The 16661-nt window shown below is 35.0% G+C and overlaps 2 pseudogenes; one reads left to right on the top strand and one right to left on the bottom strand.

The window, feature by feature from the left end:
• Window positions 1-882: 882 nt before the first annotated feature.
• On the bottom strand, window positions 883-5844 carry LOC120138741 (annotated as a pseudogene).
• A 1738-nt stretch (window positions 5845-7582) lies between these two features.
• On the top strand, window positions 7583-15443 carry LOC120138740 (annotated as a pseudogene).
• The last annotated feature ends 1218 nt before the right edge of the window (window positions 15444-16661 follow it).

Here is a 16661-nt window from a genome sequence, read left to right as displayed (position 1 = left end):
AACAACAATAGAAAAGATACGGACTTAACAACATTCGATAAGCAGATTCTCATATATTTAGTTTAATTATTTTTAAAATTTATATTATTTTTAACCTATTAAGTAGTCATAGATAAATAAAGAAAGTGTTATTTTCTCTAAAGGTCTTCGATTCAAGCAACTGCGTTTACGGCTGTTATCGTCAATAATTAAAAAAGATTTTGAACATGTACTACCTTATAATCATCCTAAATTAATATAAAATCATGGTTGTCCCTTGTTCCCATATGTAATGGGGTAAGGGGAGGTAAGATAGTAGGTTGCCCCCAACACTAGGTTGAGAGCAGCTTCCGTAAGAGACCTCCAAATTATAAAATGCCCTCCATGAGACTCGATCCCACGATCTCAATGTTAAGAACCTTGTACTCTACCAACTGAACTGGATGTTTATTTCCTAAATTAATATAAAAAATTATATTAAATTTGAAGACATTACAATTAAGCACTAACTAATATTCTTCTTGAATTACTTTTTAAGTCCCCATAAATTTTAGAATTAGTCAAAATAAATTGTCTAACTTAAACTTTAAATCTTAATTTTTGATTTAAGTCCCTATTAATTCTAAAGTTAAACCTTGAATCTTAATTTTTGACTAAAATACCTTTTAAATCCTGTAAACTGAACAATTTATCCCCTCCCTAATGATACTAACATACTTTTTGAAAGCCTGCATTGACGACACACTGAAGCAACGAAATTAGAGTGGAAGAGAAGTTTAATGAAGCTTGGAGTATGGGGTATTAAACAAAAATGCGGATGTAATGCAATGAAGGGTACAACAGCAAGTATATTGTATGTATTTTTATGTGTTGAATCATCAAAATTTTGACAGACAAACATCCTAATACCCCAATTTTGACCTCATCTTGTCAGTGTAAATGTTAAAAAAAATTAAGGCAATGAATGAAACAAATAGATTAGCTTCTCTTACAAATTTCTCGTCTCTGTAAAAATCAAAATTAAAAATTGGGTGCTTCCTTCATGTGAGCCAAGAAACTTCAATCCGTGTTCATTTCGAGTTCGGCCAAGAGGGTTCAGTCATGATACTTGCCCATCCAATCTGCATCAATCATAGAGCTGTCAAAGCTGATCTGAAAAGAAAAAAAACTCACCTAATTTGTTCAGAAACACGAACTAGAATCAAATTCGATATGATCATAAAAAATTAACTAGAACAATCAACTTAAACCCTTAATGACTTCAACTCGAAAACAACTAAATCCAAATAACTAGAAAGGAAACGACTCGAGTATAAAATGATTCAGACCCAAATTATTAGAAAGGAAATGGCTCGAATATAAAATGCATGAGTATCCTTTTGATCATACATAAACATTTGCAATGTGACCTATTTACTACCAAATATTTTTCTACGATATTAAAAATCAAAACGGGAGATATTCTATGAGTTGATAAGAGAGGTTCAAAAAATCCGACTTTATCTACCCTATTCATTCAAGATCCAATCTGATTCGACTTTATAAGTCACTGACTTAAACTCGAGAATGATCTAATCCCGAAGGTCAAACCTAAATGACCAGGGTCAGAAATCACAATAACCAAAAATTGACCCGACTTCTTCAGATCCAAACTAACCCGACCTAAAGTACTCCGAACCAAACCCAACCCGACTACTCATTCAACACCTAATCAATCGATGAGACAGTTCATTCACATTATGGATATCATCTCAAAAACATAAAATGGTTTCCTTCCTAACTCTGATACTGGTAGAGAAGGAATGATTTTCGGGAACAAGGAGAACAAGTAAAAGTCCTGGAAAACCTAGTCTATGTTGCTCTAGTGTCTGAAACATTAATTCGAGGATATGACCTCCAAATACATGGAACACCCAAGTAAGATACATACCCGTATTCAACATTTATACTCCAGCCCGAGTAACATAGACTATAGTAACAAAGGAACACAAGCAAGCCATTCAAGCCTCTAATAGTTTGCATTCATCTTAGAAGATAAATATGAAACTGAGCAGTGTAAAAAATTACAACAGAAAGAAGTGAAACTAGAAAGGAAATGAACTCACCTTGCTTTCCGTTCCCTGCAGGAAGTCCATAATCAGCAAGCAGGTACAAGAGGAAAATTTCGTTCCAGACATCAGGTAAGCCAGGAAGACACCAATGGCTACAATCAGGTACCAACGGATTGTCACTCCACCCACATGTGCATCTCTCCGGTAGGCTGACATTGAAGTTACTTGCAGAATGGTTATGGGGACAGTCATATTCTTTACCACATCAAATACGGTCTCTGAGAAAATGCTTTGATCCCTCCCTTCGGTTTCTGACAATGGATTCTGGGTCACATTGCAAAACCTGCGGGATTTTTCACTGATGCAGAAACCAAAAAATAGTAATCATTTGTAAATTGACAAACATATTTCATTTGGAAATTAACCAAATAAGCAAATATTGTAATAGATAATATGTAGATAAATGGTATTAGATTATTGACCGCGCAAGGAACCCATGAAATAGACCCAACTCCAAAGCCTTTTTATCAGAAGATTGAAGAACGAAAAAATATTTGGGAAACTGTGAAGCAGATATCAAGTTGTGAAGCAGTTCAAATTGTACATAGAAATCAATTCAGGGTTGTTTGTTGAAAAAGAGAAAAAGCTGCAACATATGTGTGTGTGTATGCCACTGATTAACAGGATGGCAATCCAAAATAAGAACAAAAAACTTGTTTAATTTAGCAACCAAAAGGAGTTAGCTTTGGATGTGTTTTCTGAAAGAGCATTATGGTGCATGAGAGCATTCCGCTCAGTCATAGGTGCAAGTGTCATAGTATTATTGGTTACCTCCAGTGCGATGGCTCAAATGTTCGGAAGAAGACAAGTGTTCTGTTGGCGTCAATCGTGTTCTCAACCCATGATGCCCAAGTACTTAATGCTGTTTTATAGGCGGCAGGAATTGACATTCCAAGCTTTACTGAGTTCCTAACCTGGAAGTAGCAACCACTGCCAAAGAAGACATTTAGGAAATTTTCTTGCATGTGTATGTAAAAGCATCTGGGAAATGTTTTTTCAGCTAGTCATAGTAAGTTCATTGGATACTAAATGGTAAAAATAAATAACACATTTGACAGAAAAAATAGAGTACAACAATGGCCAGCGAGGCCTCACCAGTTTTATCTTTCAGTTTAGAATATTTTGAATTGTACACTTCACGAATCAGTTTAACTAATCATTCAAATTGAAGCTAAACTTGAAGAGGCAGTGAAAAAGAGAAATGTTTATTGAACAAACTGCAAGAGGGAAAAAAGTAGGGTGAAAATTATACATGAAGGTAATCATGAACTATTTCTTGGTTTCCAATCAACATTTTTTATGCATTGAATTCTATACTTTGATAGACCTTAATCCTCACTTCAGGAATGGGTTTAGCTTTCCAACCTTCAAAAAGGGCAAAAGCTGGAAGCTAGCAGTAGTAGGGATTCAAATTGAAAAATAAGCACCATAAGAATCCATGTAGAAACACACTCATTAATTATTATCTTATAAAATTTAGTCTCGAGCTACTCAGTTGAGGCCGAAAGATCCATTACCAAATAATTGAATCATCACAACCTAAAAAACCAGAAACTATTACTAAATGCAGTAAACTAATCCCAGTTCAGGTAGTCACCTAGAAACAAAACACTAAAATGACTCTTATTAGCAAGAAAGATTGTGGGTTTCATGATTTGCCCTGATTCTGCAGTGCAACAGGTTAAGAGTTCCCAAACAAAAGCATCCTTCATAGTCAGAATTCTGACATCCATTGGACAAAGTGACAATAGAATAAATGTTAAACAATAAATAGAAATACAAAGCATTTATACAATACAACTATCTACGAAACCTTCCACACGCTGCTGCCACAGCTAATTTTCCACTCCATAAGGTCAGCAGAGGAAAGGTAGAAAAAGGAAAGGGAAGGGAGAAGAGAGGGGGGGACTTTCCTTCATTATTAAGTAATGTGGACTTTGAATAAAGGAAAAACATATATACAGACAAAATACAGGGTACCATTTACCCACCTAAATTATGTAAATTTGGAAAATAATAATGCAAAAGAGACTAGAGCAATGTTTTGTAAGTGCTACCAAATTATTCATGAGAACCCAGAAATTAGAGGATATTGCTCTAGAAGTCAACATGAAATTATATATTTTCCATAATATAGGTTTATAAACAGACTGAAGGCAACTTACGTTTCAAAGAGCTTCCCTGGAACCCACCATTGTCCAGTGTTGAATATGAGAACATCTGCATTAATCCACTCATTGCTAATATCATCCAGTTTATCCAACTTAAGGGTTGACCTAACACGCTTTGGTGCATGCTAGGCATCCAACCATGCTGCACCAAGAAAACTGAGCGAAAGAACTCAATGGTAAAGTTGAAGGAAGCAAACCGAACACCTAGAAATCTGAAATGTTTTGTTATCTTATTGCCATTAACTTCATAAACACTCTTCTTATCTTCTACTCCGGTCATAAGCAAGCATATCAATGATTCCCACTGCGTTCTACTCATAGAATCTCCAACAAAAACAATCCTTTTATCTCGAAGCATTTCCAGAACATTGTGAACGTTAAACCTTGGAATATCACAACTTTTAGGTTTCCATCTCCATTTGAGATAATCTTTATCTTTCCGGACATATCCCAAGCAATTGAATCCTTTTTCCACAAATGGACAATCTGAAGCATTGTATAATGGGTAATCATCATCTATAACCCAACTTCCATAAAAAATATCACACACATTTCTCGAATCATTGATTGTTAACCCGCCATATCCATGAAATGCTTGACTCGGACTAGGGAGAACATGTATATAACCCCCATTAAGTAGTATAATAAATGAAAGGAAAGCCCCAACAAGAGTAAGGACAGTAAACAAGCGTGAAACCCAGCACAACCTATGATAAACTCTAGGACTAGTGAAACACAAAGGTTTAGTGCTTACAACATTCAAAGCTTTGGGGCTTGCAACATTCAAAATTCTAGGGGCTTCAACATTCAACGCCCTTCTGTTAAATGATGTACTCCTACTAAAAGTATTCACCATCTCAATCAATTCATAATGTCATTATATTCACAGAACCATTCTTGAAACTAAGGATCTTTCTTTTACCATCTAGGCTCACCACAACATTAAACGAACTCCCAACCAAAAACAATGAAAAGTTTATAACTTCAAGATCTTCAATAACCCTTTTCTCTATAAACACCTCCAAACACATTTATAAGTACCAAACTAACGATTAACAAAATTCCAGCATCAGTTCAAATCAATGTTCCCCCATTCAGATCATAAAAGTACAAGAATTCCACAGTAGAGCAACACATCACATCAAAGTAAACCATTCAAGTACAAAGAAACCAACACACCTATACATATCTAACGCTCAAATTACAGTTTTTTTTCTTTCAAAAATTCAAGCTGGAAGCTACCATCTATATAACAACCCATTTCGCATCAGTGGGGAATAAAACAAAATGGGTTCTTCCCAAATCTCAAGAAAAACAGGCACGGATTCCCAGAAGAAAGAATATCATCAATCTTGAATGAATTGAAGAAGAAGAAGGAAGATCTTACTTAACTGTCGGATGAATGCAAAGTTAGAGAGAAATACAGCATTCAATAAGTGAGAGATGAGAGAAAGCTTGAATGGAGAGAAATGGGAGAGGTGAGATGGCGGTGAAGCGAAGGAGATCGGAGAGGCTGTTAGGAGAATATGACAGCAACACATTAAAATCAATCAAAATGTATAAACAAATGGCTGGATGATGGAACAATTGCTATTATATGTAATTAATCATTTATTTTTGTATACCCATCATACATATTTATATTTAGGGTAAAGTACACAAATGGTCCTCTGATTATATGATATTATTTTTTTGAATTCTTTTACTATTAAAAGTTACAAAATTGTCAAAGTTACTTTGTTGAGTCCCTCTACTATTAAAAGTTACAAAATGATCACCTGACTATTCGTTATGTTTCAAACTCATCTTTTTCGTTAAAAAATTAACTATAATCTAAGTTAGACATTAACTTGCTGACTGCGATATGATAAAATCTAATATCATAATTTCAAATGACTATCATATCTTAGTCGACATGTTAACGTTAAACTTAGAAGATTGTTAACTTTTTAATAGAAAAGAACGAGTTTGAAATATAATGAATAGTAGGATGACCATTTTATAACTTTTAATAATTGATTGACTCAGCAAAGTGACTCCCTATAGACGAAGAATTATTTTGTAACTTTAAATAATCAAAAAAATTCAATAAAACAGTATTATATAGTCGGGAGACTATTTATGTATTTTATCCTTATATTTATATAGACTAAATTCTGTTACGCGCGTAAACTTTTTATGATAATATATATATGTAAAAAATGAAATTGTTTGTGAAATTCAAACATCGATGCTGACTAGGGTATTGATAAGTATCAAATGAAGTTGTTAGAAAGAGAGACTTTACTCCTTTTAAGGTGTTATATAATTATTATCGAAGTTACGATTAAATATAGAGAAGAAATAATTTATTTAATATGTGCACTAAAGTTCACTATAAATATCCTCGATTATGGTTGGAAAAAGAAACGAACCTCCCTTATTCGTCCTCCCATCCCTCCCATCCCATCATTTTTTTCTCACGATCACTCTTTTCTCACAGAAAAACATCAACCAACGATCGTTTCTTTATTGACCATGTGTCTCTGTTCAGTCTAGATGGGATGAACCATCAACTACCAATGGAATAAACTAGTTGTCGTAACAATCCTAAATCTAAAATGTTCATTAACCCCAGATATTTTTATATTATATAAGTTTAATTCATATCCATTCTCATTGAACTCTTACCTTTAATTTATTTAATTTCTTCATTAATTAACTGACAATATTATCATATGTAATGGGGTGAGGAGAGGTAGGGTAGTAGGCTACCCCCAATGCCAGGTTAAGAGCAGCTTTCGTGGGAGACATCCGACAATCAGAATTATGAATTACTCACCGTGGGATTCGATCACACGACCACAAGGTTAATTTCTTCATTGTTCTCCCCAAATCTCTATCATCCAAAAAATAAGCGAATTTAATATATATAATTTTAGTATTTTATAATATATTAAATAATATATTAAATATTAATAATCTTAGTATTTTAAACTAAGTCGATAACCGGATTTAAAATTAATCGAATAAATTTTTGATTTGGTTGAATAATTCAGTTAAAATCGAATCCCCTATGAAAATCGCGCCTTAATGCTCATTTGTTTCTATTGTTTTGAGGTATCCATCAATTTCTTCACTCCACTCAAACATCATCCACAAAATCATCACCATTTACCGCTCTTCCCTTGTTGTACATTGAAGCACACCTAACCCGGATCTGAAACCCATGGCAGGCGCAGGCCTATTTCGTAATCCACAAATCTAATCTCACTCACAACAAATATTAAAAATCATTTTCGATCTACAATTTTTATAACTAACTTGAAAGGAGTCTAAATCCTCTGGAACCACCAAAATAATGGAGCTTCACATGGAAACTATGGCGGCGTCCATCGGCGTATCTGTGCCGGTCCTTCGTTTCCTCTTGTGTTTCGTGGCCACCATTCCGGTGAGTTTCCTGTCGCGAGTTTTTCCGGGTAGGCTACTTAAGCATGTTTACTCAGCCTTTTCAGGCGTGTTGCTTTCCTATTTGTCGTTTGGGGTCTCTTCCAATTTGCTTTTCTTGGTGCCCATGCTGTTGGGTTATGCTGCCATGGTTCTATATCGGCCCAAGTGCGGGATTATTACGTTTTTCTTGAGTTTTGGCTATTTGACTGGCTGGTTAGTGTTTTTATTTATTTCCCATTGTTTTTTCTTGTAATTTTTTTCCTGGAAAAGTCTCATCGGTAGATTTTGTTTAACAAATCTTTTTTTATTCATTGATGCATTTTATCGAGCTGAATGGTGAGAAAAAAAAATCAATTTTGGGTTAGCCTGCACGCTTAATTATGATTCAATTTCCGTTAAACTGAAATGCATGTCTAGATAGCTTACTGATACTTTCTTTTTAGGACCAAAGTAAAGGTTTATAGAAGGGTATTTTATTTTGGGACTGCATTCTCCTTCCATGAATGAGAATTTATGATGGATGAGAGATTAATAGGATATGGAGATTGTTAAAATTTTAATCTTATTAGTTAATGATGAAATCTATTACCCAAATAGGAAATCTTGCTGCCAAAAGCTTTATGTTTGGGTCAAATCGACTATTCATGCTTGATAATTCAGTACTTCTAAATAATGTTTTGTTATTTCATAATTATTAACTATTCATGTATGTTTCTAGCCATGTATATTACATGAGTGGGGATGCGTGGAAGGAAGGAGGCATTGATGCCACTGGTAAGCATATTTGTAATTTCTCCTTCACATGTAAGAAATTGTTCTTTAAAATTTCGTTACTTGTGTTGAAGTTTAAATAAATTGTAGATCTGCTATACTTCAGTCAAATGGATAAGTTAGGTAAATCTTCATATTGCTGCTCTTCAGTTATGATGAATTTCAAACCTTGTTTATTGCTATTCATGGATAGTAATAGAAAATATGTTCCCACATTGACCTTTTATTGATTTGATCAGATTTTCCGTAGTTTTGTCACGATTTCTCTGGAAAATGCTTTTGTAGTACTTTATAGATGCTGGTTAATTCTGAAGCATTATCTTCTAATATGTAGGAGCATTGATGGTGTTAATGCTGAAAGTCATTTCATGTGCAATAAATTACAATGATGGGTTGTTGAAAGAGGAAGACTTACGGGAGGCTCAGAAGAAAAATCGGTTGATTAAGTTGCCCTCATTAATTGAATTCTTCGGGTACTGCCTCTGCTGTGGCAGTCACTTTGCTGGTCCAGTTTTTGAGATGAAAGGACTACCTTGAGTGGACTGAAGGGAAGGGGGTAGGTCTATCATGTTGTTTGTGCACTCGCATACCTTTTTTACTCTGAAGTTACCAGTATGCAGCTTCAATAATCTTGTCACTCTTTTTCCCTTTGAAGATTTGGGCTCATTCAGATAAAGGACCTTCACCATCACCTTATGGAGCAACTCTCCGAGCAATTGTACAAGCTGCTATTTGCATGGCAGTGTATCTTTACCTTGTTCCGTATCATCCCTTGTCACGGTTCAGTGAACCCATATACCAAGAATGGGGATTCTGGAGGAGGTTAAGTTTCCAGTATATGTCTGGCTTTACAGCACGATGGAAATATTATTTTATCTGGTCCATTTCAGAGGCCTCCATTATTATATCTGGCCTGGGTTTTAGTGGATGGACAGAATCTTCACCCCCAAAACCAAAATGGGATCGTGCAAAGAATGTTGACATCCTAGGGGTTGAGTTAGCTAAGAGTTCGGTGGTGTTACCACTTGTCTGGAATATACAAGTCTGCACCTGGCTCCGTCACTGTGAGTCTTTCCAGCCACTGTTCTTTTCTATGTTGTTTGTGTTAGTTTTTCTTAAATATGATGTGTGTGTGGATGCCTATACATATAAATATTTCTTAAAATCTACACAACTTTTGGGACTGGTTTCTGGACTCAACTCTGTTTGTTCCTCTAATCCTCTGGAGTAAAGTTTTTGTTTATTTATTTGTTGAGGATTCATAATGGATCGGTACAATCCAATGGTATCTTTTTGTCAGTCTCCAAAAATTATTTTATTTTTAACGAGTGAAAAACATGTAAGAAGGAAAATCAATTCATTAATAAGTTACTATAAGCTGGATTACAAATATGGTATAGCGTTTTATAGTGACAGCATTTACTTTACTGTTGTTAACATCAACCATCTATTAGGACGGCATGGAAGTAAACATAGCTGAAGCCATAAGTTGAGTGAAATTTTTTAACTCAAATTGTGTTGGTACAGATGTGTACGAGAGACTTATTACAAGGGAAAGAAACCTGGTTTCTTCGAGTTACTGGCCACGCAGACCGTCAGCACTGTTTGGCATGTGAGCCATTTTACTTTGCTGAAAACATTTCTGTCGTTCACTATACTCTGTTTATTTGTACAAAAAATCGTAAATAATATGATAGATTTCACCCAGATTTTCCATGGCACTTGTCTCATTAGTTCTTGCCTTTTTTCCCCTCGTTTGTAAATAGGGACTATATCCCGGGTACATGCTATTCTTTGTTCAGTCAGCATTGATGATTGCTGGTTCAAGAGGTACTGATATAGGCATCCTTATTGTTATTGGGATTTATTTATAGTTATTATTTGTTTAACTCCCTCACTTCCCTTCGGAGCAGTTATTTACCGATGGGAACAAGCTATTCCTACAAACATGGGTCTCCTGAAGAAAGCACTTGTCTTCATCAACATGACTTACACACTGATGGTTCTCAACTACTCCGCCATTGGGTTTCTGGTTAGTTCTCTCAAACTTCCATTTATTTGAGATGAGGCAGAGATTATATAATTTTTGGGTATTACATGCATCCAACCAAGCCATCCATCATGTATCATCTATAAATCACAGACATGAGAAACCTCTTGTACTGTTTTCATAATAGTGTCCCACATGGAAACACCGTCGACATGATGTACTGAACGTTGTAGAATGAACTAATCAAATTGGAAATGGTCCAACATGTGTAGACAGGACTCTGGTTAGAGTAAGAAAGGAAGAAGTTTTGGGTGGGAATTGTGGTGGCCAAATGTTTGATTCCAAGATGTGTTTGACCTGACCTAGCTATGTCAAGGCGTGCTTAAAGCTAAACTAACTTTCCTGAGGGGCTGGGTTTAGAAAAACGTACAAGCTCTCTTATTAAAAAAGTAGGAAAGAAAATACTTCATTAATCAAGTTATTAAGGGATGAACAGATTACTTGGAAGCTGTAAGAGGAGTATTTGGTATTTGATTGTCAGCCATGGACTTGGGTTTGATTTATGGATTTACTAAATACTAAAAACTCGAAATCCTAAACAAATGGAAAAGAAAAAGGGATTTACTTTTGTGTGTTATTGAATGATAAACGCCAAAAGATTGAACTTTTTTTAGTTGCTAGAACCCAAATTTTGTCGGAGAATTGAGTAGGTGCAGTATTTATATTTTTTGACCTGCTTTATTGTGTGTGATTCTGCTGTGCGACATCCTTTCCAACTTAAAATGTTGTCATATCAACCTAAAAAGTTATACGAATTTGTAACATTTTCGGTTGCAACCGAAAAGTTACATTGCGGGTGTTTAGTGCTTACAACAAAAAAATGTTATGAAGAAGGCAACATTTTCAGTTGCAACCTGTCAACAACAACAACAACAAAACCCTATTCCCATATGCAATGGGGTAAGGGGGAGGTAGGGTAGTAGGCTGCCCCCAACGCCAGGTTGAGAACAGCTTCCGTAGAAGACCTCCGGCAGTCAGAAAAATTAAAAATAAAGATAAAAATCCAATGCATGTATAAATAAATAAATACATAGTTGAACAGTCATCATATGCAGTTTTCATACGTGCATCTGTAATGGGAAGTAATTCCTGCAAATAAATCCCTACTGCAAATAAATCCCTATGTAAAAATCTCTGCATATAGACAGTAACGTAATTCCCGGCTAAATTTAGAAAAAGAAAACATGAAGAGAATGATACACAGAAGTCATCGATAGCAAGCTATGAGAAGTAATAAAGTCAAATGGGTTAAAACCTAAACTAAAGCAACACTACTCCGCTACCCTAATTCTAATCCTTCATAAATTCCAATGACAGAAACAAATAAAAAGTAGAAGTCATGGAAATTACTACAGAGGCATTAAAAAGAAGACAGAGATGCTACACCCTATGGCTGTGACCCACAACTACTCGGCTACCCTGGTCTTAAGTCTCCATAATTTCCTATCAGAGGTCATGTCCTCGGTAAGGGCTAAATCCTTCAAATCTGATCTCAAGCACTCTAACCACTTCCTCCTTGGTTGTCCTCTCCTTCTGGCACCCTCGACTGTAATCGACTCTACCCTCTTGACCGCATCCGACGGTTGTCGCCTAAGGACATGCCCAAACCACCGTAGTCTTCCCTCCCTCAATTTTTCGGATACAGTCACCACCCCCAAGGACATCCTAATTGCAGAGTTTGGTGTCATATCCCACAAAGTCCTACCACATGCCCATCGAAGCATTCTCATTTCTGCGGCCTCCATCCTCCTTATATGATCCTTCTTGATTGCCCAACATTTTGATCCATACAGTAGCACTGGTCTAATTGTCATTCTATAAAATTTTCCCTTAAGTTTTAGAGGCACCTTCTTGTCACACAAAACTCCAGTAGCAGGCCTCCACTTTAGCCATCCCTGTAACATTCCAAATCTGGGTTAGTGACTAAAATGAGAATTTTTTAAATTTGGGGATCAATTTAGGAAAATTGAAAAGTTTAAGGATTTAATAAGGATATTTCAGTATTGGATTAAATAGTAAATATGAAAGGATTATAAGGGTATTATGGTAATTTAGTTTGAAAAATATTTTATCTCCCTTATTTAAGGAGATAACACGTGAGAATAGAGATATCTGGAAGCTTTCTTTCTTCTTCTTGCTTTCTTCTTCTCGTGGGTTCAAGCTCAAGTCTATAAAGGTAAGTTTGCTTCAGTTGATTAATTTCTTGAATTTATAAGTTGGGATGAAGTATTTGGGTATTATATAAGCTTAAGGTAAGCTTATATAAGCTTAAAACATTAAGCAGAGAAAATTTGAAAGGAAATTTGATTAAGGGTTGAGAAATGAATTCTTGATTTAAAGAGGTTTTTGAAGTTCTAAGGATGGATTTGACTTGTCAAATGATTAATTAAGAAGTTAGAGGTGATAGAATTGAATTTAAAACACATGGAAAATTTGATGAAATTCTTTGATTCAAGAATTATGGTGAATTATAAGATATGGTGAAGTGTTATAGTATTATAAGAAGGTTTAAATATGTATGGATAAGTTTTAAGGTATAAGGAGGGATTAATAAGGAGAATTTGGGGTTAAACAAGACATTTTCGGGCTCAAAATGTAATTTCTGGGTTGTGTGCATCGATGCATCTTCAATGTGCATCGATGCACTCTCAAATAAATAAACATCGAGTACAGTTGGTGCATCGATGCATCCCCTTAAAATGGAAACATCGAATGTAAATTGTGTATCGATGCATGGTAGCGCATTGATGCACCTATTAAAGAATGCATCGATGCACTGTAGAATGCATCGATGCACTTCAATGGGAAATGGAATAAATCTTTCTTTCAATCTAAGAAATTATAGATTATAGTATATCAATGGGATACTGATAGTATAAATATATGATTGTGTAGACATCGATCGAAAGCAAAGTTCGGATAGGTCGACAGAGTAAGATACGCAAAGAAAACAAGAGCTTAAGAGTGTTCATTGAGACCAGGTGAGTACATGATAGTAAGTGTACGTTATGTTAAGGAATTAAGACTTGCGACGAGTCCAATTCCGATATTATATGATATAAGTACTAAAGCATAAACATTTGGTGATGGTATATGAGTAAATGCACATGTTTAATTGTTGAATGCTTTTTTATGTGTGAACTATGTAAATGCCTGTATTATGAAAATAGGTCATGTGAGCATGAGATATATGATATGTTATATATATGAAATGAATGACATGAATACATGTGTTGTATAATAGTGATCTATGAGATATTGATAATAAGACATAAGATTACATGTATATGTAATATAAGTTAAAAGATAAGAAATAATATGTTATATGCATATGAGAAAAAGGTGTATGTGATGTGACCATGTTTGAAACAGATGAATAATGTGAATTTCATGGAAAATGTTACGTGAAAGTAAACTACGTGACTATGTGATCATATGAAATGTGATAAAGAACTATGTGATATGAATATGTGAATGTGTAATGAGGTAAAAGATAATGCCCGTGTCATGTGTTATGAGAGCTATAGGTATAGTTGGCATGCCAAGAGTCGAGGGTCTACGCGGTCCTTAGGGACATAGTGGTCCTTCGGGACATATGTGTTATATGTGGTCCTTCGGGACATCTACGTGGTCTTTCGGGACAAATTCTATGCACCCCTAGTGGGATTTATACGAGTTGTGGTGACAACATAGTGCACAACCTCTATGTACTCACATACCTTAAGTTCTCAGTAGTGTGCATGGGCTAACCAAAAAGATAACAATAAAATGTGAGTTGCAATGAGAAATGTGTTACATGTTTTATATGATGATATATGTGAATGTGTGTATATGTTACAGGAAAGAATGTGTGTTATGGGTTAGGGCATTTGTTATGAGATGTACATGAATATATGTTAAGGTATATATATATATGAATGAATATCAAGGACTCATATGATGATGTAAGAACATGTTATAAGATATAGAATATGAAAATAAGAGATCATATGAACAAGAGATAAGAGATAGAAAGGATATGGTGACATGCATGTGTGTATGTAATTGTTACATGAAAAAAGTAGGTATACCAGTATGACGTTGTATTACATGATATGTACATGCATTTGATAATTTACATATGTATTTATATGTCTCACTAAGTCTATGACTTAGCGTGTAAGTGTTTTACACATAGGTGTGAAAAGTCAGAAGATCATGCTTCGGATTCGTAAAGCAGCATACCTCTGCGCAAAGTTTAGATCAGAAATATTTTGTAAAGTATGTATTGTCATATAATTTAGTATGTTGGCATGTAACTAAGTCATGATATATATGTACGCTCTGATGGAGTCTGTTAAGGTTTTAAATATGTTTATGTAAAAGAATTTCTTTATAGAATAAAAGTTTTAAATTTTCTATGGTTTTTTATAAAAGTATATACTTTGACTGGTCAATGTGACACCTTGGACTCGTATCCGAGTCAGGTACGGGTTGGGGGTGTTACAATCCCGCCTTTATACGGTGTGTAACGTCATCATCTACACTCCCATCTTTATGTATCATAGACCCTAGGTACTTAAAACAATCATTTGAGGGGAGAACGTGTCTAACCTAAAAAGTTAAGCTCTTGATAAAATTTTCAGTTACACGGATTTCTGCCGGTTTTTAATCTTATATTAACAAGTTGTATTATAGAATTTCTCTTTTGTTATAATTGTATGTTTATTTTTCAGAAACTGTGTTGTATGGGGATTATAATCGAGTATGTTTTTCCATAATTGTATGATACAGGTATTGAACTTGCAAGAGTCAGTAGGGTTGTACGGGAGTGTGTATTATATCGGAAACATAGTTCCAATAACATTGATTCTTCTTGGTTACAAAGTACCAGCAAAGCCTGCCATATCTAAAGCTCGTAAGGAACAGTGACCTTTGTAACTCTCCACCATGTGTTTTTAACCTTATTTATTTTGGCCTAAACTTTGTATGGAACTCTCCATTTTCTGAATTCCATGTCAAATTGGTTTTGGTTCCTCTTTTTCCTCTAAATTTTACCACTTGGGTTAAAGTATATTACAACTCCCGGCCCTATACCAAAAAAGTTCATTTTTAGTCTGCCTATTGTAGAAAGGGACATTTTAGTCCGTGTAGGTTTAATAAGTGAATATTTTGCTCCAAAATTTTGAAGTTATAGTTATGTGGCTTAAATATTTTGGCTCCAACATCCTTTTTAATTTTGAAATTGAGCACACTGACCCCTCTTGGAAACATGAGAGTAATTTTGAAGTTATATTCCTTGTTTTATTAACTGTGCAACCACACCGATTATTGGTAAAATGCAAGGAAATAAGAGGAAAATATAAAATAATAATGAAACAAATGAGCAGAAAAAAAATTAAATCTAGAAAAACTCCAGCAACACTTATATGTTATATAATAGAGAAAATCGCCTCAGTGACCAAAAAAAAGTTATAATATACGATTTTAACCAACTTTTTTTGGATTTGCCAAAATGACCAACAAAATCGCAACGCGAAATAAAAATCGCAACGCGATCCCCAGAATCGCAAATCAGTTTCCAGAATCGCAAATCAGTTTCCAAAATCGCAACGCGATTCTTGAAAATCGCGATGCGATAGTACAAATTCGCATTGCGATTTTCCAAAATCGCAACGCGAATATGAAAATCGCAACGCGAACACATAAATCGCAACGCGTATCCGTAAATCGCAACGTGTATCCGTAAATCGCAACGCGTATGGGTAAATCGCAATGCGTATCCGTATATCGCAACGCGTATCCGTAAATCGCAACGATAATACATAAAATCGCAACGCGTATCCGTAAATCGCAACGCGATATTTAAAGCGCCATTATAATCGCTACGCGTATTTTATTTTCAAATTACAAAAAGAATATTAAGACAAAATCCCGTAATCGCAACTCATAACCTAAAACCTAAAATCACAACTCAGTCCCATCTCCATCTCTCACTCTCTACGGCGAAGAAATCCGTCCCCATCTCCGAAGATTTCCGTCCCCATCTCCGGCGAAATCCCTCACAACCATTCACGGTCAGAAATCCCTCACAATATTCAGAAATGGAAAATCAACCTCCGAGGGTTAGTTTTTTTAATTATTTTATTTTGAAATGTTTGCATTATTGTA

Source organism: Hibiscus syriacus, unplaced genomic scaffold, assembly GCF_006381635.1.
Source record: "Hibiscus syriacus cultivar Baekdansim isolate YM2019G1 unplaced genomic scaffold, ASM638163v2 tig00110705_pilon, whole genome shotgun sequence".
In the NCBI taxonomy this organism is placed as follows: domain Eukaryota; kingdom Viridiplantae; phylum Streptophyta; class Magnoliopsida; order Malvales; family Malvaceae; genus Hibiscus; species Hibiscus syriacus.
The sequence above is the reverse complement of the archived record's forward strand: the minus strand, read 5'-3'. Positions and strand labels throughout refer to the sequence as shown.